Source organism: Amblyomma maculatum, chromosome 1 (genome assembly GCF_055883805.1).
Source record: "Amblyomma maculatum isolate TAMU_Amacu chromosome 1, ASM5588380v1, whole genome shotgun sequence".
NCBI classification, from domain to species: Eukaryota; Metazoa; Arthropoda; class Arachnida; order Ixodida; family Ixodidae; genus Amblyomma; species Amblyomma maculatum.
The window spans coordinates 171686333-171711690 of NC_139344.1; the positions used below are offsets into that span (position 1 = coordinate 171686333).

The 25358-nt window shown below is 43.9% G+C and overlaps 2 long non-coding RNA genes across 2 annotated transcripts in view; one reads left to right on the top strand and one right to left on the bottom strand.

The window, feature by feature from the left end:
• The window catches only part of LOC146204878 (uncharacterized), a 33922-nt gene extending 17966 nt beyond the window's left edge, over positions 1-15956 (bottom strand). Inside the window, exons 1-2 of the long non-coding RNA XR_014704068.1 lie at positions 13384-15956; positions 2570-2668 (exon numbers count right to left, since the gene is read on the bottom strand). This is a non-coding gene — a long non-coding RNA (uncharacterized LOC146204878). The remainder of the gene's footprint in view (positions 1-2569; positions 2669-13383) is intronic.
• A 516-nt stretch (positions 15957-16472) lies between these two features.
• LOC146204879 (uncharacterized) lies at positions 16473-19081 on the top strand. Its single transcript, XR_014704069.1, has 2 exons — positions 16473-16677; positions 18397-19081. It is a non-coding gene; the product is annotated as an uncharacterized LOC146204879 (long non-coding RNA).
• Positions 19082-25358: the final 6277 nt, after the last annotated feature.

Consider the following 25358-nt stretch of genomic DNA (forward strand, 5'->3'; position numbering starts at 1 on the left):
GGGGCTGCCTTTCAGTGGGTCGCTTTCTACTTTTCGAAGTCTGAAAGGTAAGGCAGGCAGAGAATATCGTGGGGACCACTTCCTTTGCTAGCAACGCGTTGCAGCACATGCCCATTTATCTGTCGTCCATGTTTTGGACACAAACCTGGGCTCCAAGTGCCCCTCACAAACAGTGACTGTATAGCTCGGTCCTTTCTTGGTATGACGGCCACCATAGCTGAAGCTGTTCGACATCTTTTCGCGCCGAAAAAAGCTGACATTTTTAATTGCAGAATACGTAGCCTGTATTGCAGCGGGGAACAATGCTCTATTTTTCCAAATTACAACTTAGAATATACCATGATCGAAGAAAGGCGTGGAGCGGGGGCGTCAGCGAGAAAAACAAAATGTGCACCGATGCAAGTTGAGAACTGACTGGCAATCCTTGTGGCACCCAGCGAACCCGCGGCCACCAACAGTCAACGCAGTCTCTCGGCAGCCTACGGAAATCAGAGCATTGGTATCGCCACTTTCTGTTCAGTGCGGAGCAGCCCATTCACACTCTTCTATTCTAACACCATGATGCGGAGGTTGTGGGTCCGGGCCGACCAGTGGCATATGGTAGCTTTTTGCTAAACGATTACCTTTCAGACAAACTCATTACGAATTATCCATTGATTGCCACACCATTATGGGCATAGAGCAGGGGGTCTCAAACTCATATTGCTAGTGGGCTGCATTGAGAAAGCTTTTTCTCTCATGACCCAGGAGCCAGAAAATAACAAAACAACAGGAAACAAAGTACAATAATAACAATAAAATGAACAAAAATAAGCAAAACTTCGTTTTGCCAGACCAAGCCCTCCTATTATTGCAAGAGAAAAGCAATGCGTGCTCCTTTCCACTTGAATGCCAGACAAAAGCAGCTTCAGGATCACTCGGAGAAAGGTACTGAAATGGTACACCTGTTAATAAATACCACATTTATAATTCTCAAAAAAAAAAAAAAAAGCACACTTGGAAATAAAAGAGAAGGCAGGATGTGATGTCAAATGAAAGTTCATGCAGATTAAGTGGTCGCCTTTCCAAAAATGAATGCGTACTAACTGGTACAAAGTCTGAGTTTATTTTAGTTAGAAATTAGGGCTGGTGGTAATGCTTTCAAAACGTCAGCTGAAAATTTTGAGCTGGCGGACGGCATCACGCAGCTCCGCGGGTCGTGCGCCAAGGCCCCTGGCATGAAAGGATAATCTCTGATGAGCGAAAAGAAAGTGTTCGACATTAGTGAGAAGATAGTGGATAGAGTGGAAGGGCTGAATTCCCCATTCTCAGCAAGGGAAACTAGAATGCTTCTTTGCTCGTAAGAGGATATACTTTAGACAGGCATTGCCTCTGCTACGAAACGGGCACCACCGTAGGCAGTGCAAACCTCGCCAATTTTTTAACAGTACCACGCGACCGTCAACTGCCTGGCACAGCAGCGCCGGAAGATGCAGGAGATGACAAAGCAATAGAGTGCGAGGGCGTGCTGACAATTCTTGCTGCTGCAGTGAACCTCGTTTGCTACGCTGCTTTGATCAATGTGAAGCATCCTGCCACAATCGGCTGGTAGGCATATCGGTGCCCGGAGAAGCTGTCATTGTTTGTTTTTAGCCGCAATATCTGCATATTGAGCGAATAATATTTTCAAAGTACACACATTTCCGATAAAAAATCCAACATGCCCCATAACTCTTGCCATCGATACTTTTGAAAAATTGTTGTATCGGTACTTTCATTGCTTAAAAAAAAAAAAAAAAAGAAGAAGAAGAAACCCTTGAGACAGTATCCGCAAATAGAACCAGGGACAAGTGTAATATTTGGAACATTACAAGTTTGCACAGATTGAAGCCACAAGTACATAGCAGAGCGTTCCCAGAATTCCGATATGAAACTTGATTCAAGGGGTTGCTGCCAACGGAGCAGAACAGCCCAGCAGACAAAACTCGCTGAAGCAGCATGACTACGCCTTCCTGCTTGTTCCCTCTCCTGATTCCCACTTTGCTTCTGCTCGGACAGTCGACGCTTGTGCGGTACTGTTAAAGAATTGACAGGGTGTACACTCTGTGCTGCTTGCCTTGCAAGCCATTGATGCCACTCATTTTATCTTTCACAGTGGTTTCCAAAGCTATAAAGTTCTTGCAGAAACTTTGTTACACGCACAAAAAAGTGACACAACCAATCTGTGCAGGAATATCATTCGTTAAAAAAGGCAGCTTTGCTAGTTTCTCACAGCAAATTGAGAAGACAATATAGCGTGGTTTGATCTTCCATCTCGTGCAAACATTTGTTTGTTTTTGGAGCTAGTCTGGTTTTCTTAGACTGAATCAACTGTTACATTGCACACTGTTTGCAATGTATTAATTGCAGCTGAGAAAGAAAGGCTGCAAACTACAAGCTGGACACTGCAGCTGCAGGAATGCTTGCTTGTTTGATTCATTCATGAACTCTATGCAAACTGGTGACCTGTGCCCAAGCATGTTCCCCATGTAAAACAAATGACCAGTCGCAGTGGCACACCAATTGTTTTGACATTAAGTACAGGGCTCACCTTGTGGCGTTAGAGCATATGCTGCCTCCGCTTTTCAGTCCCATTTGTTCAGCCTCAGCAAGCACATGCTAGACTCCGAAACACATATGAGGAAGGTCCCTGCGTACCAAATATTAGACATCAGCTTATAAGCGATCTTCACACACATAAAACAAATTGAATTTAAGACACGTATGTACATGTTGATGCACTTTAAACACAAGGCGAAATCGCTTACCTCACCGTAATTAGAAAGCGGCCCTGCTATTCACCCAGACCGCTGCGGAAAGGTTGCCCAAGTTTCCCGCCCTTTTCAAGCGCACGCAAGACTGATAGTCAGGCGTGCTTTACATGACAGATTTTCGCGCGGTTGGCCTAATAAACGGTATTTAACCGCATGTTCCTTAGTGTCGAACTGCGTTGAGCTTTCGATTGAAACTTTCGATAATACACCTTTGGGGCGTTCGGGCCCACTGCCGGCTAAGCAGGCTCAACGGTCGTCAACAGAACAGAACAGGGAAGTTGAAAACTAAATGTAGAACTTCAGACAGCGGGCAATGACTCAATACATGCATACTGAAATATCTAAAGAATAGAAAAAATTACTTACGTACCGTACAACACGAGAGCGCGCGGCGACACAGCTCCCACGGCTCCCACCATGAACATGGAGCTTCCTCCATGACCATGAAGGACGACGACTAACCATTTTGCTACTAAAAACAACCACCTACCCACAAAACAATAGCCGGGCGTGACGTTTTTTTTAAACCGGATGGGACGTCTTGGGTTGCAGCAAGCATTTTGCTCCTGCAAGGCTGCAACCCGGTTGCAGGAAGCATTTCGCTGCTTAGATGACGCGGGGGAGACTAGTTTCTCGTGCAAGTTGTGCGTTAGGTTTAAGGAGACCATTCTGAGGCTGGAGGGTGAACGGGCCGTAAAGATTCAGGAGCTCGGGAGGGACCTGAAGGTTGAGAGGGAGAAAAGGATGGCGCTGGAGGCACAGGCAGCAGAGCCGTAGAGCTGGTTAGGATGGAAGGGGCAAAGACCGACCAGCTAGAGGAGATATAGGGTCTGAGCTCAGGGAAGAACAAAAAAAGCGAGTCGAGCTGGAAGGTCAAGTGAAGGCGCTTACGGCGCGGGCAGCTAAAGACCCCGGGTCGGAGCAAAGTCAGGGGGTGGATGAGACCAGCGTGAAGTTCCCTCAGGATGAAGGAGATGGAAAGGAGGCGGGCAGAGAAAGGCTGTGGCTAAAGGTACGTCGGACGGACCCGATCGATGGTCTTAAAGGTATACGTCCGACGGACCCGGTGCGTTTTTCTTCGGGATACGACGGACGGATCCGGGAAATATTTTTCAGAGGTACAGCGGACGGACCCGATCGGTAGGGTTCTTCCGACGGAGCCAACGCATTTTTCTCCGATATGGGCCTTGGGATCCGTCGGGAAAGCCGGACGGATCCGAGATCCCCAGATGTGGTTGTAGCAACCAAGACCGACTGAAATACAGACCTGCACAAAAAACACCGTTAACTTTCGTTACTTTTCTCGTCGTTGAGGGCGCTCGGTTGACCTGTTCGTCTGTCATTTTCATCATCATCAAATCACAAACTAATATAAACAAACTGTACCCAAATTAAAAAAAAAAAAAGATCTTTGCCCAAATTATACTTCTAAAATTTTGCCTTTTTGTATTTTAGCGGAGAGTGCTTATTTTTATAATGTTTTTCTCTCGCTAGAAGACATACCATGGACCACGGCCGGTCTCGAGGGAGAGAGCGCGCGCTCTTTCTTACGGCCTTCTCAATTGCCGCGTGAACAATGGGAACTTTTCTCCTTGAGTTACGCTCTCCGCCGCCGCAAGGGGCGCGACCTGCTCACTGTTCGCTCCGCATCTGCTTCAGTGGCGGCGGGTGGCTTTTGCCTGGTTTCGCGCTGTCGCCCGCGGGTTTCGTGGTGAGTGCAGCCCCTAAATGAAAGATTACAGAAGGTAGATGCTGCAGCGGCATCCTGTCAGCGTGCTACACACGTGAATGGAGTCTTTATATTAAAAAACACTGTCGCTCAGCAAACGTTCGACAAGCATATGACATGTATTGCGGCATGGTATCCATATTTGGGAACACAGCGCGGAACAAGACGCAACACAAGAAAACGAAGGTAGACAGGATGGAGCGCTGAACTGACATCTTTTATTTGAAAAGAAAGAAGGTGACCCGTATTTAAGTGGTGCCTATCATAACACGTGATCAATTCAGGGGGAAAAACCCTGCTAAAATACCTTTCTTGAAGAAAGAATTGGCCAAAGACAGCTAAAATGTTAAGAGGGATAAGCTCTGATAAATAATTTGCTACATGAAAGTTATCTCCAGTGCTGATAACCAGAAAAAAGAGATGAACATTTAAAAGCGCAAACATGACAATGTTTCTACAAACAAGAATGTGAACATGGTACTAATCGCAATGAAAAGAGGTAAACAAGTAATTTTGAATGCTAGAAATAAAAACATTGACAGGACTGTGAGCACGACGATAACAGGATAAAAGCCCAACAAAAACACGGCAAAAAATGACTGACAATGATGAACTAGTAATTTTTAATGCTAGAAATAAAAACATTGGCAGGACTGTGAGCATGACGATAACAGGATAAAAGCCCAACAAAAACATGGCAAAAAAAGATTGACAATGATAAACGACTAAAAACACAACCAAAAAGAGGCGAAAGTTTTTCAAACTCTGTTAAAATCTGTACTCACTTGAGAGAAAGGCTACTTCTTTTTCTGACAGTAGAATTGAAGGCATGCTTGCGCACTGATCATTCATCCTTTTTATGCTGGCAGCTTCCATAATCTCACGCGTTAGCTTATCGACATGTCTCCCTATCACTGAGGTTTTTTCGAATTCTGGTAAGCATCCTGATTCCGTATGGTCACAGTCCCTACAATGAATGCCCAGATGGCGCGACTTTTGAACGGTTACACTGTATTTGTGTTCTTTCAATCTCTCGTTTAGGCAACGACCCGTCTGACCAATGTACTTGGCCTGTTGGCCTCTGTTGCTGAGGGTATGCTGAATAAGTCAAAAAGACCTTTAGCTGAAAGACAACAGATGCGCAGAAAAAATTTGGTTGTTCTGCCATACAAGCACCAAATTTCCCACAACCTGAGAAAAATTGGAAAAAAAAGTTGGTGTAGAAGTAGTTTTCAGTGCCCCTGAGCGTTTAGCACGTCTCTGCAATCGTGTAAATAAACCTAAAAAAGTAAGGAACATTTGCACCACTCGCCACCAGCAGCCCTTTGTTCAATGTTCAAAGTCGGTTATTTATTCCATTCCTCTGTCTTGCGGCAAAAAGTACATTGGTCAGACGGGTCGTTGCCTAAACGAGAGATTGAAAGAACACAAATACAGTGTAACCGTTCAAAAGTCGCGCCATCTGGGCATTCATTGTAGGGACTGTGACCATACGGAATCAGGATGCTTACCAGAATTCGAAAAAACCTCAGTGATAGGGAGACATGTCGATAAGCTAACGCGTGAGATTATGGAAGCTGCCAGCATAAAAAGGATGAATGATCAGTGCGTAAGCATGCCTTCAATTCTACTGTCAGAAAAAGAAGTAGCTTTTCTCTCAAGTGAGTACAGATTTTAACAGAGTTCGAAAAACTTTCACCTCTTTTTGGTTGTGTTTTTAGTCGTTTATCATTGTCAATCTTTTTTTGCCGTGTTTTTGTTGGGCTTTTATCCTGTTATCGTCATGCTCACAGTCCTGCCAATGTTTTTATTTCTAGCATTAAAAATTACTAGTTCATCATTGTCAATCATTTTTTGCCGTGTTTTTGTTGGGCTTTTATCCTGTTATCGTCGTGCTCACAGTCCTGTCAATGTTTTTATTTCTAGCATTCAAAATTACTTGTTTACCTCTTTTCATTGCGATTAGTACCATGTTCACATTCTTGTTTGTAGAAACATTGTCGTGTTTGCGCTTTTAAATGTTCATCTCTTTTTTCTGGTTATCAGCACTGGAGATAACTTTCATGTAGCAAATTATTTATCAGAGCTTATCCCTCTTAACATTTTAGCTGTCTTTGGCCAATTCTTTCTTCAAGAAAGGTATTTTAGCAGGGTTTTTCCCCCTGAATTGATCACGTGTTATGATAGGCACCGCTTAAATACGGGTCACCTTCTTTCTTTTCAAATAAAAGTTGTCAGTTCAGCGCTCCGTCCTGTCTACCTTCGTTTTCTTGTGTTGCGTCTTGTTCCGCGCTGTGTTCCCAAATATGGATTTGAACCAATTAGTTCAACAGCAAGTGTGGCATGGTATTTACTTTTGTTCATTTTAATCTGAATTTTTTCCCAAGCCTGTACAAGAAGATGAATAAAAAAAAATGAAGGAGCAGTGATCACATCGAAGCTTCTTCAAGGCAAACATAACAGCAACAATGGCAAAACCGTCTTTCAGCGCTAGATGAGAAACCATCGAGGTAACACCGAAGATGAAAATAATTTTATAAAAATGTAATGTCAGTTGCACAATGCTTACATGATAAAGTATTAGTATAAAGTCAGAGTAAACGCTTTTAAGTTTTGTTATCAATTTCGCTATAATTTATAGACCAGCAAATGTTTTATGTTGTATTATAAACATTATTTTAATTTTGCAAATAAACGTTGGTTTAATGAAATGTTTACATGATATCATGATTATTTCATGACAAAACAGGAAATCTATTTCAAGCACTAATTCCTAGCAATATTTCCTTTCTTTTTCTAGTATGTTTTTGAACTAATAGTTCCTTGTAACTATCTGTGCAGTAATGCCTGCCTTAGAGAGCAATCGCTGCCCCATTATTTTGGTATAGAATGCTTTGCTTATTACACATTCGCCACTGTTACTCAAGGGACACTCCTCTATAATGGATATAAAAGCTTTTCTCTGTGCTATTTATTCAGAGGTGACTATAGGAGTTGTATGTCGCGTGTAGTTGTGTACTGTTACAGTGGCTAGTAGTACCATCACCAATGGTAGGCTACATGCTCGTGCAGGGTTGTTTTATCATTTTCAAGAATGCTAGAATAATGCTGCATATATATTAGATATATGTTGTTAAAATGTTTATAGAAAGGTTATGCTAACGTTTATTTATAGCTTTATTAGGCGTTAAAAAAAAGAACGTTAGGAACACCGAATGAACATTTGACCAAAACTGAAATTGAACACTACTGTAATATTTTGAGCGATAGCTGGGCCGAAATGGAGGAGAACAAAAAAAAAATTAATTACAGTCGTGCCTCATTAATATGGACAGTTTTGTTCCCGAGCAAATTTGTCCTTAAAACGAGTTGTCCGTAATAATGAATCGCGATTAAGAATTTTTTAAATATTATGCCATGATAGGATCTGCTTCTGCGCATAGTGGGGTTCATTGAAGTTGGAATTACACAATATTTTTGCCGCTCCAATTTCATTATCCTCGTTGTAATTATGCCTGAAATAACATAGTTCCGCTTCACTCGCCTGGATATTTATACGCTTGATGGCATATCTTATGTCTAGATGGCTTACTCTTACCACGGCTGTCCACATCACACAACTCGACAACCCGGTCGACTACCTAATTATGTTTTCTGCGAAGCCAAATTAAACTAAAAAGAAATAGTGTCTTCAGAGGCATTCATGCAATGCTGTAAATGATAAGAGCTGTGGTCTAGGCAATTTAACTTGTGCTGTGAAATATTAAACCACCAAATGAAAGGGCCATCATGCACTTTTTCACTGCATACTACTGGCATCCTGCATGCAAAATGCAGGAATTAAAATGTCTGGTTAGAAAAATAGAGATTTTGTTCTCAGCACTGTCCATAACGCGACCAACATGTATGATCTTCGAGGGGCTCTTTGCAATTCCACGCTGTCCACTGTCCGGACAGTGAGTTTCCATATTAACGAGCGCAAATACATTGGAAAAGTTTGGTCCCCAAAAACATACAGTCCCTAATTCGAGTCGTCCAGAGTTTGTAGCCCTCTTGGACAAGGTTGTGTCTTTTTTTGAAAAAGTTGTCGTGCACCTTCCTTCAAATCTTAATCCAGCCAGCACTTGAGAACTCACCTTTGCTGAGTTGCCCGGAAGGCATTGACAATAGCCATGCTATAAGGTCCGCTTCTTTAATATGTGAGAAATTTCTCAGAATCCTTCTTTTCAATTATGCTAAGAAAATGACAGACAGGAACGAAAGGCCAACTCCTGTGCACAAACCGTCCAGAAAGATTTTGAGACTAATTTTCTAGCCGCATGTACCGTTTTGATGAATGAGTGCAATGTGTTAACTTTGAAGGACATTTTTTTTGTTTATTGCTTGCCGCTCTTTTCAATTATGCATATCTGTTTATGCCCATTTCCTTGATTAAATGTTGTTTATCACTGTATTAAACTGACTACGCCTGTCTACGTCTGCGTCAGTCGCGAGACTACGTATACATCTGCTGTCTTTCAACCTACCGATTTGTTTTAAACGAAGCTAGAACAGCCCACTTCACTAGACAACTGAAATTTTAACTGTATGCGTAAATTTTTGTTCCTTACTCTGAATCTGAGACGTGCTATGAATTTTCGTCAGTGCCTCTTTTGCTCTAAACGAAAACGGCAGCGGTTGACAGAATATCCACTGAACAGTTTGCCATGCACTAGCGTCAGGTCGCGCTATACCTGCTTAGAGCTTCCAAAGGCACACTGCATAAAATGGTACATATAGTTTTGTTAAAAATTTAGGGGCAAAAAGTGTTGATGTAAGTGCACCCGAAACTTCATTCGACCGTGCGCGACAGCACTGACGAAGGCGCGCGCACGCGCATCATTGACTATTCTATTGCTCATACACGATAAATCAGACGCTGATTACGGCTTCTTCCTATAAGCCATAAGGGTTGAAATATCAGGACCTGCCAGTTGCAACCCATGCGGGCGGAGCGAAGAGCGAGCGCGAGTTTCCCTTGTGCGTGAACGGCTGCAGCGGAGGAGCAGCAGTTAAAGCCCCTAGAGGGGCTTTAGCAGCAGTATAGTGCTCTATTCTAGAGCACTATAGCAGCAGTGGGGCGGTGGCGACCCCACCGAGGCGCGGCGGGCGGTGGAAACAGACCCCATTGGAGAGGCCGTAAGAGAAGAAACGCGCTCTCCCTCGAGACCGGCCGTGCATGGACATACCGCGATTCCGCTTTGTGCGACGGCACTGCAGTTATTCGCTGCACATGCGCAGAACAGGTGCTTGTGCATTACAGCGTGGACACATAAATAAACTATAACGACGAAGAAAAATGACAGAACTAATAGACCCTTCTTATTAACAGGTTTACAGTAGCGCCAGGTTACCCGTAGCGTTCGTTCCCTAGCGGCGAAGGTTATGAACTAGAAGGTGCGCGCTGGAGCAGTGCTATCTGTGCAGGTCTGTATTTCAGTCGGTCTTGGTAGCAACAACATGGTAGCCATATGTAGCCAAATCGAAGTTGGTATGAGGTGTACGTGCGAGGTGCAAGAAGTATGTACTACATACTGCATGCGTGAAATATGAAATTACAAAGAATAGTACAGTGGCAAGAATAGTGCCTAGAATGGGTGATATACTACGTGATGGCATGATGATAGATTTACGTGAGTTGGACCGCGGCAGGGTGGCAAGCACGACCAGAGCGCAAGCGCATGTAATCGCGGTGTTGACGGCCAGTCCGCGGCCCGCACGCCCGCTCATTTGGTCCTCGTTATCATGTAGATTAACGTCTACGACGGTCGTTATGTAGTTATGTAGTTTTGATTCTTTGAAGTTTCGTCACTTCCATCTGTGATGAGATGCGTCACGTAACGCATCGCTTTCTGCTCGCATTGAGGTTTGGTGCTGCAAGTTCTACGTAGTATACATATACAAACGGCGCTGAAAAAGCTGGGTGTCGCCGGCGTGTCTCTAGCCCAAGCATCGCGTCATTCGTGTTTGTTGGAGGTGTGGTTTGTGCTTACCGTGAGATGCTGTGATGTACGAATTACGTCCTACTAGAGTGCTGTGTGAGACTACGAAGAGTGCTGTGATGAGTGCGCCGATGTCCGGACGGACATCAGTATGTCCGTTTATGATCGGCAATGTTGCACGTGCATGTCAGTGTTTATTAGGTGCAGTGGTAATTTATTTACACGCGCTGTGCAACAATCAGACGAAAATAAGTCATCGACAATTTGTTAGCCTGCACTACAGAGCTCAAAACTCGGAAAATGGGAATGCACTTGATGCAGTTTTCGCATGTTGGAGTGGACCGAAAAAAAATTACCGTCGATTACGTTACTTCCTAATGCGAAATTTGAGCGCAGCAAATCCACCGGTCATCTCGCTCATGGCTCAGAAAGAACAGGCAGATAATTTCGCAGTGGCGAACGGCAGCGGCAATTTCGGCTCGGGCGGTGCACATATACAGATCCGCCGCCACCGATCTGGCTCTCTGATTGCCACCGCACAGGGGTTGCATTGGAGGAGGAGCGAAGAAAGGAATTAAGTTCGAGCCGGCGCTTTGACAACCGGAGACTCGCAGGAAGAGGGGGGAGGGGGGCGGCGTGTACACCCAGCGGCAAACGATGGGGGCAGAAGCGCGCGCAGCAAGCGGACAACGCGATAAAGGGAGGAGGGAAGTGATAGCAGCGACTGACTGATGCTGCTGACGCCGATAGTGAGTCAACCCCAGCTGCGGAGTTGGTTTCAGGGACAACGCCGCCGATGCCGACGCAAACAATATGATACCCTCGCTTCCGCAGTGCCAACAACCAGGTCTAGCCGTGGGAAGGTGGTCACGTATTCGTCGACGTGCCGGGGTCTACGTGAAATAACCGGCGCGTCGGCAACTGAAGAGCACCCTATCCGCCACACAAGAACAGGGGGGGGGGGGGGGAACCCTCCCCTCCTCTTTCTGCATGGCGGCGACGGTGTTCTATGCAGTCACGTTATCTTGACTCTAGCGGCGTCAGCGGCATCCAGCGGTATCAGTCGGTCGCTGCTAGCGCTGAGGGGATGAAAGCGGGGCGGAGATGGTTACGAGGCCGACGCGAAACCCAGGAACGGGCGCCAAAGAGCTGCGCTCTAAAATAAGTGCCCAGCCCACACCGCCCGCATTACTACAGGTGAAATGGTTCAGGTTTCTGTAAAATAGCTGCCTGGCACAGCACTTTCCTAAATGTTCAGGCTTTGTACTATTGTTGAAGGCCACTTTATCATAATAAAGGAACGAATATGCTTTATGTGTTAATGACTAGTGCTTTTTCAACATGTGTTCATTTTTTTTTTTCGTTTTTCCTTCATTTCCTTTGTATTTCATGCTAGACAAACACAAATAGTACACTTTTAAACTTGTCAGTCCAAAGCTGAACATGAATATCTGCCATGCATGTGACAGCTTTAATGCTAGAAAGGTTGACGTGCATAGCATGCACGTAGACGCTGCGACAGCTTAATGGCACATTCCGCTACTTGCCCCAAGGTCGTGATGTTTAATGCCAGTGATGGCAGTCGCACTTTGGTGCAGGTGAAATGCAAATGCTTCTGTTTCCTGCAAGGTGTCAACGCAAAGTACAAAGCCCGGGCAGTCAAATTAGTCTGGAGCTCTCCACTACAGTATTTTTCATACCTACGTATGTCACTTTAGGATGTGAAACCCTACATGCCACAGGTAGGCTGCATTGTTTTTTAGATTTTGTAACCTCTCATTGTGTTTTGCAACATTTGGCTAATTTTAGTTCTCAAACAGCTGTTAAAGATGAAACCGAAGCAGTTCTTGGCATGGTTTCCTGCTTGGATTAATTTGCTAATTGCAGTTCTTTGAAACTTGCATCAATGCTGGACAGTTCAAATAGCAGGCAGTTGAATTACAGAAATGATGTGGATCGTGCATTTCAGTTCTGACAAATGGAAAGTAACGGTCCCCTCCTTGCATGCATAGGTGCCCTTAGACAAATACATACTCGGGTGTGTTACTGTGACGCATATCAAGGGTCAACAGAAGGCCATGTGGAGCCAGTGTGATATTCTTCATGAAGGCTAAAGTAAAATTGTACAACAGCTGCTGTACCATGTAGAAAAAAATTGATCATTTAGTGTATGAATAACTGACCATGAATAGCATCTTACTCAGAGTATGATGTGATATATATCTGGTTTAGCATCCCAAAATAACTACGGCTATGAGGAACACAATAGTTGAGGGCTCCGGCATAATTTCGACCACCTGGTGTTCTTTTACATGCACTGACACCGCACGGTGCATGACGGCCTATTGTTTCGCCTCTATTGAAATGCCCCTGCTGTGGCTGGAACCAATCTGCACCTTTTGGTTCAGCAGTCAAGCACTAACTACTGAGCCAGCACAACGGGGCCAAGTATCAAAATGCATGCCATTACATTTCCTTCTAGCCGGTGGTTTTCTTCACAGAACTAATGTATACAAGGAAAAGTAAATAGCAAGAAAACACTAGTTTTATTGCACATTATATTCACATTTCAGCAAACATTCTCTAGGAAAAAATTTCTCATAATGTTTGCATGGAAACCATGAACATCTTACAAAAACAAAACAATGCACTTACTCCACTCCAATTATTAATGGGCAAGGTTGCATCTATGCTACCACACTGCACTTATCACAAAACCACAAGCCCCATCTGCTTTGGCCAATCACTTGATGAAACTAACGGAGACAGATGTTGCACACCACAGACTGGTCGTCTCGCAACATATCTCTGCATATGTTGCATTTCAATTTCATGCCTTTCCACTTAGCTTCAACTGTTGCCAGCATTACTAGTCACCCACCTTTTCTGAAGTTCCTTTTTACGCTGTTGGGATCAGCATCCTTGTTAACGATGGTCTCTGGAATTTTTGATGCTATCATTTTCACATCTTCCTCATCTGGAAGAACGAAGGAAATGACAAGCTTTGAGCAGAAAAAAAATTAGGGAGACTCCTAATCTCCACCTGTAAGGGTATGGTGTGCCAGCATTAATGGTTCTTGTCTGCAGATCCCACTGTGGATTCCCATTAATTTACATGCCCTTTGCTACAAACATAATTACTAATTCCTTAATTCATGTCTCTGTTATCTCAGATATACTCATTAGCATACGGTCGTAGGCTGCCCTGTTAGGTGATAGACAACCTGGCATAGACCTCTGTAAGCCTCAACCTTTCTTAATTGGAGCTGAAACGTCCCAGAACATATTTCAAATATAACTTTGTAAGCTTGACTTAACAGCTCCTGCCATGTCGTGTGGCCTCGTGACATTTGGCTCGTGGCACTTTTGCTTGTGCACAGGGGTCATCGGTTAAATACTGGTTAACATGCATGAAAAATACATTTTCACACAAACTGGTGGCAAATGGTCAAGTGGTGCACTGCAGATTCTGAAATGTATACCTATATGCATGCAAGGATTGCATCATCACATAACATGATCAAGAGTTCTATCAGTACCTGTAGTTACATAGCATTTCAATGCTCATTAAAAGACCACCTCGGACAATGGTTGTTGTTACCACAAGACCTGTTCTAACAGCGTACTGACACCATTCCACTGAGCGATGGACATGTATATGCATACCCTAGATAGCTCATGATTGTGGAACTCATTTATTTCTATGACTTCCAAGGAGTTCCTGTCGTCAAAAACCCTACACTTTATGAAATCGGGACAGTTGTCTTGAAAGGTGATGAAAAGAAATAACCAGGTTACTTTGACGCAATACTAAATTACAGAGGGTGAATATGCTGCATGAAGATACCAAGAAGCTTGTACAAAGAAAAGTGAAAGTGAAATGACAGGATTTTTGAAACATTGAAATAAACTACAAACTATACTTGTCAAACCTGTAATTAAGGAATGGAAATCGTGCAGTAATCAAAAACGCAACATGGAGGCCATTTTAGGTCATCTTCACAAAACACATACCCACACCTCACACACAGCTTCATACACATGAAAGAGGACAAACCAATATGCAAGAAGTGTGGAGATGAACTAACAATAAACCATATCTTACATGTGCGCCAGAGTCGAGAAAGTAAGAGGAAACATTTTGTACAATTTTGCAACAGATCCCTTTCCATCCGAGCATGTTCCTAGGAGAGACATGCAAATTTCCTGCATTTTTGGTTTCCTAAAATGTTCCTAAACAAGCTACATCCTAAAGAACATTTCAGTCATTACACACAAAATAAATACATTAAACCTTGTTCTTGGTGCATATGGCAGCATTAGTCGCTTATGCACCATAAAAATCAACAATGTTATATGAGACAAGCTTTCAGTCTGGTGTGATCCTTATTCACATGACAGCGCTGTCATGAGGGTCTATGTCCCAGCGATCGGAAAGTGACCTCTTCCAATAATTTTAAAAACTGAAGGCGATTCTACAGATTTCTAAAGACTGAAGTGCTCAAATGTTTTATCAACGTCCGCCTGCTTTGACAGCCTGGAGTGAAACTATCGAAGAGAATACATTTTTGAACATTTAACGCATTTCTGAAGGCGTTGCTTTCAATTACGGGGCCCACAAAAACCAGCTGAATGTCAAACGCCGCCTAGGTAGGCTTTCTAGCAAGACAGCGGTGTAGCGTGGAAAATCGCTCCGCCGGTCCATCGCTGGCGCCGCTGTCATGACAGGCGAACTGTTCAAACTTATAGCTACTGACCACACCTGAAACACTGAATTGCGCATGATCAAGGCAGAATTTCTCTAACACTGAGCACTGGTAGCTATCGATTTCACGCCCAATATTGTGAAAATCTGTCCTCTCTTCGATCATTGATACTTCCACGGTTGAACTTTTATGTGCCTCGGGGTAGGCCAGCCGTTGGAACATGGATGTGTGGTTGTAGCAACGATCACTTGCATGGCACACTCTGCAAAATTCCAAGAGTCAGCTTCTGCAACGAAATGTGCAGCGCACATTTTCTACCGCGTACCTAAGTCCGGCGATGCATGCATATCGACCCCATCGTTTCGAAGCTGCGCGGCCGTTCAGTCGGGTCACGCTAACCTCGAGCATGCGGGGGTTTAAACTACATGTACGCAAAATTCAATGACAAGAAAAAGATGCAGGCTAAGCACTTTAGTCTAGTCTTCCCCTAAATACCAAAGAACATTGCTGTTCACAAGGAATTCGGATCATTCGCGCTTCCGGCTTTCCGGTTGTGCACTCTTGCGGTGCGGTGCAGTAGGTCTTCGCCTCGACGAGTCGATGTGCAGCTCGCCGCAGTAGCAGCGCAGGCCTCAAGTAGATTCGGCATGTCTTCTGCCGCGGCTCTGAGGTAGAATTTAAACGAAGAATTTAGCTAGAAACATCCTGTTTCCTCGGTCTGCATGTGAGGAACGAGCATAATGCCATTTCACATACATACTTTGGACTGCCGAATGTTCTGCACGGCAAGGTGTGTGTGTGTTGTGCCAGCGCTAGATCTTCGGAGGTCGATGCAGGACCTAAGACAGCGTAAATGCTAGGAATAGCTCGCTCGCATTACGGGCAAATCGAGGTGATAGTTCAGTGCGAAGCGAAAGCTGCTCGTGAATGTGGGTATCTCGATGCCAGCGGGTGGAGCTGGTGCAGTACGTAGCATCTCCTGAAGCTATATGCGTGACAGCGATGCTTGCCGTACACAACCCTAAGCGAAGACCGTGAGCCATGAGCCTGTATATCGACGTCCGCCGTATATTTACGAGGTTCGAACTTGCAGAGAGCCGGCTCCGTGAACTGCGCATGCGCGGCCAGAACCAAAGTGGAAAGGAGGATGCGTTGATTCTCTCGACGGATGTGACGTCAAACAACTTTTAGTATTTGCTTTTTTCTGGAAATAAGCCTCAAACCCAGATGCCAATTACCCTGTTTCTAGCCGCCGCACAGCAAAAGCTGGCGCGCTTTTCGGACAACGGGTGCTCGCGCCTTGCGAGCCCTAGGTCGCTTTTCATGCGTCGGCTTGTTGTAGTTTGCGGGACATCATCCCGATAGATGCAAATTCGGTGAAAATCTGATTCAGTTTGTGGATTGTTGCCCTAAATTCAACAGCGTAGCCTTCGGTCCTGTCGCTGGCCTGTCTGCAGCCTCCGACTACGGTGAGTCGTACGCGAATGATGGTGTTTCGTACATGCCCGCGAGCTCTAGGTAAAGCATTTGTCGGCGTTCTGCTACAGTCTTGCAGTTTTTTTAACGAGTTTTTACACGGCAGTGCAGCTATGCGGTAGTCACAATTACTGACGCGGCATAATCACGCGACAGTCTCCGGGCGAAGGCATGTGGAGACTGCATAAATGCGTCGATCCCGTTTCTTCGCGCTTGAAACAACCGTTGCATACCTGCTGCTGTGCACCGATCGGTCGCCGGTTGCTGTTGTCTTCGGGGTGCACTGGGGTATTGGGACGTACGCGGCGACTTACAGATGATGTGAAACTATTTGCGAGTCGAGAGTCACGGAAGTTTGTAATTTGCTTTTTTTTTTTTTTTTTTGAAATTCTTCGTTTGTGGCCTAGTTTGTTTGGGCAGTAGCAGGCATTTTGGTGTGGTGCGCCAGCGTGAACGCGCTGGTTTATGATCAGGAGGTTTTATTGCCTTCCTCGCAGCTTCAGCAGATGGAGTGGCTGGGCCCATAGAAACGGTCGTGCTTCTGTCAAAAAACTGTCGTAAGGTATTTATCTATGCGGCCCATACGTGGTGCTGCAGTGCAAGAGGTCAGCTTCTTTACAGTGTCGACGAAGTGCTAAAGAAGGGGAGTTGCTGGCTAGCTGAGAGATAGTATAAATGTAAACTGGCCCAGTGCAAAATGAGCCCCGGAGTGAAACGAGCCTACTGCTCAGCATAAAATTGCTACATGATACGGGCGTATACCCGCACGAATTTATTGTGCTTGTATGCTCACACGTTCCACTGTCGAGTACTCACATTGGTGCATGCAGCAATGAGGGTGACTTTTCGGCTATCATAGGTTCTTGCCCATGAGAGTATCTGCCCTTTTACTACGAAAATAACTGCATTGGTAGAACTCGCTGAGCTTATTTATATAGATTTAACACTTCAGATGCATGTCGATACCGCAGAGTTCCCTAATACTTTTGCTTGCTCCAACAGCGTCATCACTTTGAGAAAACTGGGAATGATAGCAGAAACAATGCCTCCATAAATAGTGGGTAGTGCTTGGCTTCAAGCTGCTATCAAGGCCATTGACAGCTTATTTGACAACAAAGCAATAATTAACCTGAGGTGGTACGTTTTGTTGAGGGGAGTGAGGCACCGTTGCATGTACAGCCTTTGTCAAAAGTGTAGAGCCCGGGGGGTCCGCTTCTGAGCCGAATAGTGGCACTGATGTAGAATTAGTTGAGGCCTTTCCCACTGAAGGGGGTAGGACAAAAAATCTTCTTGCCATCAACAAAGTTGGAATACCGGAAATTCATTACAAGCGGCAGGAACTGGCCCAGAAGCAGACCCCCTAGGCTCTACACTTTTGACAAAGACTGTACTTCGTAATCCTGTCAAAGAGCTTGGCAGTTGCTGCTATAAGCACTCTTGATTACAATTCCATGCAAGCCGCAGCATATTCCGCACTTACTGCACACGTGATTTAACTTAGCCTCTTTGTTTGCTATTTCAGTGTTTTGCAAGTGTGCTAAATATTTGTATTTGTGCTAGCATTGACTGCTAGTCTCATTACTGCCTTTTTCCTTCTGCGGCAGGCACTCTCACTTGCTTTACTCAAATCAAATTCTACTGTGAGTGAGTTTGCTGAATTTATGCAAACTAAATGTAATTGCTGTATTACTCTCATTTATTTACATTTACAGAGGTAAGGAATACTCTGGGCCGACGTACGAGTTTCCTCCACCAGTTGGATTCCGCCGCTACCTCAGTAGTGCAGTGAGCTGTAACTGGTGCGACCAAATGGACACACTCACTCCTACTGGTTTAGAACGTGCTCCTATTTAAGTTTAAAATATCTTGCTTGCAATGTATTTAATCTTGTTGTGGAGTATTGTCACCCTTGCATTTGCTGATATGTTATTATTGGAAAGCATTCAGAGTGATTTTGGACGCATGATTTGCAGTGGCGGGAGGTGGAGAAGCACAAATGTGTGACTGCAACTTTTTCCCTCTCTAGTTTTCAGCCTTTAGAATTAAAGCAACAGATTGATATGTGAACAGGCCTGGCATGGATTAAAGAGTTTGTCATATACAACAACACTTGACCCTTGCGGGGGTAACACAGCTGTGGTTATCTGAGCAAAAGTTCTCTGTATGTGATGGTGTCCGAAACATGGCATTGTCTTAAGTAACTTGGCATGGAATCGGCCACTTCTTGCACTCTCTTGACAGCATCTATTGTAATGTGTGCTAGGCGACATGCCTTCGGATCTGTTGTATGTCTGCAGCAGTTGCCTTGATGTATCAAGATGGGGTGGTTGTTGCGAGTTGGAAATTCCTATTCTCCCGACTACACCAATAAAATGTAGTGAAGCCAAATACCAGGAACCAATGTGTTACGTGGTTCATTGTGAAGGCTTGCCATTCTCATAACTTTGCCAAATTGCTAGAAACATTATTTTTAAGCCCGGTCTTCTTTTGCTCATAGCACAACTCATTTCGTGCATTTGTCAACTTTTTGGGGTTTATGGTTGGCACATTTTGCAGAGGGTGACAAAATTTGAGCTGGTGTGCCACGAAGGTTAAATATCTGTTTATTGAACTCTTCTCGGGAAGCTACATGCAAATACTGCCTAATGTGGCTGTGAGGGCTTCGCACTTGATTGATGTACCGGTGCATTACTTGTGGCAGCTGGTCTACATTGTACAGGACTGCCACTTTGAGAAGCACCAGCACTGCTATGAAGCAGATTCACAGCATTGTTCCTGGTGGAAGCAAACCACTGTAGATGTACTCATTCCATTGCAGCTTCAGCCAGTGAAGTTTCACAATGCCCGTGTTGGACAAACAAGAGGCCTATGAACTTAAGCATTTCACTTAGTCATTTCTTCCAAACATCCGTCAAAACAAGCAACCTGTTGGTTTCCCCAAAATCCCTGTACAATCATATTTATTTTTATTTTTACAAATAGTTTGTATCATAAGCTGGAGAGCCTTCACTCAAGTATACACTAGGTTCCTATCTACGTGAAAACTACACGCTTGTGTGCCAGTGTCAGCAGATCGTTGCTAACGATTGTGGAAACCCTCCTAAACAGAGAACATGCAGCGATCATGTGTACATACTCAAAAGCAAGTGGGTACGGAAACTATGTGCACCTTTGGCCACTAGTTGGCATTACAGGTGGTTGTAGTGCCTGAATCGCTAAAAGCTGAAATCAGAGCTTCTTCTGACAGACTCTTCTGGCTTCTTTGCTGCTAGTGCGATAAAAAAAAATCTGTAGCTGAAGTTGCTGAATCACACAATTTCAGTGTTTTTTGTTGTGCGGCCTGACACGAACATTTCTCTATCTAAGGTGCCACCATTCTTCAGATACAGATCGCTTGTGTGTCACCACTTGGTGCGATGTTAGTCTGTGTCACCAGGGGTAGAGACAGACAATTGGAGGAGGAGGATACGCTACAACAGGACATGTATTTGCAGACTAACAGGAAAAATAAGGAGGCCTTAGGAAAGCTAAAGAATACGGTAAACGCTGCCATGAGGCTCACTGAAAGAATCTCCAATCTAAAGAGAGGATTGCAGGAAAAGGAGTCAAGTCATTTGGTACAGGCATTCGTGATCAGTAGAACAGTTTATGCGACGCCTTGTATGAATATGGACGTGACGGAGGAAAACAAGGTGGACGCTATGATTAGGCTGGCGTATAAGGCGGCCCTTGGGTTACCTAACATTGCTTCTACCGAAAGTCTGTGGGATTCATCATCATCAGCCTGACCATACCCATTGCAGGGCGAAGGCCTCTCCCATATTTCTCCACTTAACCCGGTTCTGTGCTAGTTGCATCCGCTTCACCCCTGCGAACTTCTTAATCCGCCCATCTAACTTTCTGCCGCCCCCTGCTACGCTTTCCTTCCCTTGGAATCCAGTTTGTTACCCTCAGTGACCATCGGTTATCCTCTCTTCGCACTACATGTCCTGCCCATGTCCATTTCTTCTTCTTAATTTCCACTAGAATGTCGGTAACTTGAGTTATTTCTCTGACCCACTGTGCACGCTTCCTGTCTCCTAATGTTACCTCTACCATTTTTCGTTCCATAGCCCTCTGGGTTGTCCTCAACTTAAGTAGAACTCTCTTGGTTAGCCTCCACGTTTCAGCCCCATAGGCGAGTAATGGTAAGATGCAACTGTTGTATACTTTCCTCTTGAGCGATACCGGTAAGCTGCTAGTCATAATCTGCGAGTGCTTGCCAAATGCGCTCTATCCCAATCCTGTTCTTGTTATTTCCTTTTCATGGTCCGGATCTGCGGGTACTACCTGTCCTAAGTAGACATATTCGCCTACTACTTCCAGTACTTCGCTACCTAATGTAAACTGCTGTTCCTTTCTGAGGCTGTTGAACATTACCTTAGTCTTCTGCATATTGATTTTCAAGCCTACCTTTCTACTTTTGCTGTCTAGGTCATCAATCATTATTTGCAGTTCATCCCCCGAGTTGCTTAGCAAGGCAATGTCATCAGCAAATCGCAGATTACTGAGGTATTCTCCATCTACCCTTATCCCTCACTGCTCCCATTCCAAGTCTGAATACTTCCTCTAAGCAAGCTGTGAATAGCACTGGGGAGATTGGATGCCTGGCAAGGTTAGCTTCATATATGCGTGAATCGCACGGTGAAGTCATCGGTCATGACCGGACATGATGTCATGTGGTGACCTCAGTTCTGGTTATTAGACATGACTGGATGTGACGTCATGATGATGTCACATCCGGTCATGGTGACATTACTGCGAACACATTAAGCTGCGCAGAATAGATGAAACAACCTCCAGCTTAAACAGCATCACTGTTGAAAGTGGCCGTTGAGCAGTCTAGTTGAAGGTTTGGGCGGCTGTATGCGAGCAAGGAACTGAGTGCTGTGATTTAACTTCCCAAAATAAATGCCACGGAGTGGTACTTTTTTCTTAATACAGGTCATACGTTCACTAGAACCACATTACTCTGTATTTTACAGCTGTAAATGCTGCAAAAAGCAAATTTTCTAAATTTAAGAATTTTATTCTGGCATGGCTTATATTCTCTAATCTCCAAAACAATTTTCTTGGGTTCCTTTACTTCTGGAAAACTTGGGATATTGTTGGAACAACTACGATGAGAACAGCAAATTTTACAAATTTGAAATTTAAGTGTATGAGAACATGCAAGATGGCGACCATGGCACAAACTTTTTTTTTCTGCCTAAAACAAGCTGGGGTAATGTTTGTCGTAGTAGCCTAATACAGTCCTTTTCTGAACTGATGGCGGTCAAGCGTAAAAATTGCGTCAAATGGCATGATATGGGCCTGTGTGCAGGCTTCACACAACTCGTACTCTCAGGCAAGTCCGGTAAAAGAATCTGACTGCTGAGCTGCTACCCGGCACAACAGAACCCAGAATGCAACCTAATCCTACGTTAGCCTGAATACTTAATATTTTTGAGACAAAGCATTCATAGAAGGTTGAAAAAAACTCGTACATGCAGAATGCGATCAAAAAAATCTAGAACAAGTTTCATGACACGCATGCCATTTTTCACAGCATATCACACAACTTGGAAGAAAGTCGACAACTTCACTTTGAAAGCAAATTTTTGTGAAAATGTACAACACCACTGGGAAGGAAAACAATTGAAGCAGTTGAAACAAAAAAATTTGGTAGCGTATGTGTCAACGAACCCTCAGTGTCTATTAAAAAAAGTGAAATCAATGATCTTCGACACTAGTAGAACCTGAATAGCGCTGTGTGATAAGGCTGTCCACAAGTGGCAATAAGCAAAGTTAAAATCAAAACAAAACAAAACTTGACAGAACTTGCACCAATATCACTGCTATGCTAAAATAAAATACACAGACACCATATAACCACTGTTCACAATAAAAGTTCTACAAACCTGATGCAAATTTTTATATCATAGCTGTAACGATACTAGCACAGCCTGATAATTACAGTACACCTAAACAATCACTCTACCTGCCTCTATGCATATATTGTATGCATATAGGCACTATGCACATATTGTACTTGACTACAAAGTTCAGCATGGTAGTTAACAACCATGCACATGAAACAGCTCGGGTATTGAAAAGCTTCTTCCAATCTTGTTCAAAACCAATATATTCTGATCAAATCAACATGTAAAATGTAAATCTTTTGTAAAAAATTTCATTTTGCACACAAAGACAAAGGTAGCTTTACTGCACATACTGTAGCACGAGTTGAATGCTACGCGCAAATTTTCATAGTGCTGCAGGGTTTTTATGTGTTTATTATATGAACGATGCAAAAAATAAAAAATCTGTGAACTCCATAAAAGGTGCCACATTAGAACAAAAATTAGCAGTGCTATGCCTAGATAATTCACTGCAAGAATGCATCTGTGCTGACTCATGTTCTATGGCCATAAACAAAGTACAGTATGTGAGGAATACAAGGGATGAAGGTTTGATTCCCAGTGGAGACAGTATTTATTTATTTTATTTACCCCACTAATCACACATGTGCTCTGTGCTGTCGTACAGTACAGCAAGTAACAACATATGGTACCTGTAGTAAGACGTAGTTCATGCTGGTTACATCGGCTGTCATGCAAAGATGTAATCAATGCAATTAACACTTTTTGTAGTGGCTTGAAATTGTTGACGACTGCGACCCCGAGCAGTTCGCACCTGAACACTGGCAACCACTGTGATTTCGTAGTATCGATGACAGTCGCCGCAGATGATGAGGGGAATGTCTGGTGCCCTCACAATGCATCAGCCATCTCTCAGATAAGTGCTGCCATTCAGCGCCACCATTGCAATTCTTGTTTAAATGGCTATGGGTTGTACAAACTGGAAACTCTAGCAGACTAACAATCTTGTGCATTCACAATGTCGTAATAACAACATTGCGTGGGTAGTAATTTAGAAAAAATAAATACATTCACAGTTAAAACTGGTTCACTGGACAATATTTTGTAAGTAATAATTCAACAATACTGCACAAGAATTTTCAAAACTCCTTTGAGCCTCACTAGGGCACCTATGAATGTTGTGCAGCCTTGGTGGATGGAACCGTGACAGATTATTGTAGATGAAAATGTAGCCATTAAATACTGTCCTTTTTAAAATGCGTGATAGAGCGTTACACTGCAGTGCACAGGTGTAGAACATAAAAACATGGCTGCAGCTGCGAGCTATCAGGTGGCTGTCGCACATACTCCATGATAGTAAATCAGGTATAGGTATCTTCCATGGGGCAGGTAGCTAGTAGCAGGCTAGGCAGGCAAACAGGGTTCGTTCATGGCTCTGGTCCACCAAGAATGTGACAGTGCTGCAAGTCATCTATACTTGGGCAGATTACCTAACATGCAGACAACTACTGTAAAGCCAAACACGGAACTTACAAAAAAATTAAGTTGATTAATGAAATGTACTGCCTTTGGATCTGAGCAAGAATGAGAACAGAGGCAAGCCATTTGGCAAGCCTGTTTCGATGCATTCCCTAAAGCCACATCTCTATGCTGTTCTGACCAGTTTATTTGTTTTACAAGAATACACTAGGAAAGAACCAAGCGATCGCACATTACATCTACGTTGTGCACTACAGTTATAAAAATAAAAATCATAGCTAACGAGTACGTGACCCCGTTCGGTAATGCAGTACATTTACTTTGCTGTACAGCGTACAACTCGTCTCGGGACTGACGGACAGCGTGTCAGGCCCTTATCATTTGCCAAAAAAAAGCGAAGCTTAATTTCTAGTAAATCAACATTACACACTATTAAGAAGCGGTCAACACACTTGAAACACAGTTCTATATTCAGCTAGTCTGCAAACTATTACGACAGTCATCATACATAAAAGCAATAACAGGCGCATACATGCAGCATGTGCTGAAAAGGCGCGTCCGATGCAAGTGCAAAACTGACGTTGGCCTCGGTGATCTTACGACTGCTAGGGGAAAGCTACATGCCTCACATTGACACTAAAAATTAATTCAAAGCACTTCTGACACAAACGTAAGCCTTCGATGTCTCTGTAGTCACTATGCCTAAACACTTTCAACGGAGCGCTTTATTTAGTTCTGCGCAGGCAAGCAGAACTTCTCTCAGACAACCTCAAGTGCAGCAAGAAAGTAACCTTGCTGCAATGTTCACAGTTAAACGTCCCTAAACAAATCGTTCCCAGCTAATTTCACACAGCGATTCGCGGAAGAATCGCGGTTCTAGCGCAGGCACCATGCTTACCAACATGGCACTCGAGTACGTTAATGTTCCACAAATCAATATATTAACTCATTTCCTTCCAAAGAGCAATCAGCTGGCTTTCTATTCGACTTACCAAAGTGATGCTCACCGTGCGAAGTGCGTCGCCTGTGCTGTATAAACACAGAACACAGCCATTTTATGGTTCGTTAGCATTAGCAACTAATAGATAAAGAGCAGCACAGGCTCCGTAAAGCACTGGAAGGAGAATAACCAGAGTCAATAACGCGTCAAACATTTTTTTAAAACGTTTCATGTAACGCGCCGCAACTCAAATAATTTAGCGGAGGGGGCGATGATGATAATGGCGCACGCACCAGCGTATCTGAAATTGTTGCAAATGAAACTATACAGTTTCAGTTAAACAAAGGAGGTGGTG